The sequence below is a fragment of the Acomys minous genome (genome assembly GCF_964271855.1).
Source record: "Acomys minous genome assembly, chromosome: 10".
NCBI lineage: Eukaryota > Metazoa > Chordata > Mammalia > Rodentia > Muridae > Acomys > Acomys minous.
Genome location: NC_140491.1, coordinates 120,583,245 through 120,585,225, shown reverse-complemented (window position 1 = coordinate 120,585,225; position 1,981 = coordinate 120,583,245). Strand labels below are relative to the sequence as shown.

Here is a 1,981-nt window from a genome sequence, read left to right as displayed (position 1 = left end):
CTGTAATCTTAGCACTCAGGGAGCCACAGGAATATCCTGGTGAGAATGAAGTCAGCCTGGCCTACAAAGTGATTCCAGGACATTCAACATTATACTTGAAAAACAAATATATATATATGCCTTTCCCTATATATACATATATATGGGAAAATTTTAAAATAATCATGCCATTTTAAAAGTGACTAATGTCTAGACTATCTTATGAATATACAAATATTTTCTACATAATGAAATTAGATTCCAAACCTGACTCCAATTTTCTTGGATAGATAAATTAAAGCCGAGTGTGTACCTCTGTCTCTGTCTCTGTCTCTGTCGCTCTGTCGCTCTGTCGCTCTGTCGCTCTGTCTCTCTGTCTCTCTGTGTCTGTGTCTGTGTCTGTGTCTGTGTCTGTGTCTGTGTCTGTCTCTGTCTCTGTCTCTGTCTCTGTCTCTCTGTCTGTGTGTGTGTGTGTGTGTGTGTCTAAGAGAGAGAGAGAGACAGATAGACAGACAAACAGACAGATGGACAGACAGACAGACAGAGGCAGTTTCAATGATTGTTGCTGTTGCTTTCTGAAACCATTCAGGCAAAGAACAAAGAAGAATGAGTGAAGGAAACTGCTCTTCAGTTACTGAATTTTTTCTACTGGAAATTACTAGAAACCTAGCATAAAAGTGGTTCTACTCATCATATTTCTTCTCATCTATCTCATTCTTGTCGCCAATCTTGGAATGATCGTTTTGATCAGGATGGACCCCCACCTTCACACCCCAATGTACTTCTTCCTCAGCCACCTCTCTTTCTCTGACCTCTGCTATTCCACTGCAGTTGGACCAAGGATGCTGGTGGACCTCATAGCCATACAAAAAATCTATATCTTTTTTTGGCTGTGCCTTGCAATCATTCACGTTCTGTATTTTTATAGATGCTGAGTGTGTGCTGCTGGCAGTAGTGGCTTTTGATCACTACAAGGCCATCAGCAATCCCCTGAAGTATGCTGCAGACATGTCCAGCACATTTCGCTACCAACTCCTGGCTGGAGTTTATCTAGTAGGAATGACAGATACTGTGATACATACTGTAATGACCTTTGGATTATGTTTCTGTGGATCTAATGAGATTAATCATTTTTTCTGTGATATCCCTCCTATCCTGCTACTATCTTGCTCAGATAAACATATCAATGAGTTTGTCACATTTATTGTTTTTGGTTTCACTGAACTGAGCACCATCTCAGAAGTCCTTGTCTCATATTGTTACATCATCTCATCAGTCTTAAAAATATGCTCCACTGAGGGGAGGTTCAAAGCTTTCTCCACCTGTGCCTCTCACTTGACTGCAGTTGCCATTTTCCAGGGAACATTGCTCTTCATGTATTTCCGGCCTGCTGCTGCTTACTCTCTAGATCAAGACAAAATGGCTTTGCTTTTTTTTTTTTAACTCTGATGATCCCCATGCTTAGTCCTCTGATTTACAGCCTGAGGAACAAAGATGTAAAAGAGGCCCTCCAGAGACTTAAAAATAAAATAGTATTTTAATTAAATGTGCAGACTGTAAAAAGTATGAATTTAAGATGCAACTACTTGCTTTATTTCAACAACATATCAAGCCATAAAAATAGCTCAATCCTAAATTGCTTAATGAATACATTTTAAGTCAGAACATACCTATGATTTGTGATTCCTAATGCCTTTATTATTAATATTTATTATTATTGTTGTTATTGTTATTACTTCAGGGTTCATGGCACTCTATTTTAGAAGAAATTCCATAATTTTAAATAATCCTAAAATATTGTTTTTTATCACTGAATATATTTTACTTGAATCTCTCAAAGAGTCAGCTAATTCATATTTTGTGTTCAAGTGATCTCATGCTAATGATATATTCAATTTATTAGAAATTATATGTATTTGTTAAATATATTTAATAATATACTAAATTGTTTATAACCAAATGGTATGTTATTCTAATTCTAAGTACTAGCAAAATCTTCAAG

The 1,981-nt window shown here is 36.5% G+C and overlaps 1 pseudogene across 1 annotated transcript; it reads left to right on the top strand.

Moving 5' to 3' along the window:
• Positions 1–585: 585 nt before the first annotated feature.
• On the top strand, positions 586–1,520 carry LOC311606852 (olfactory receptor 5W2-like; annotated as a pseudogene). The gene has a single exon. The product of its transcript is annotated as an olfactory receptor 5W2-like (transcript).
• The last annotated feature ends 461 nt before the right edge of the window (positions 1,521–1,981 follow it).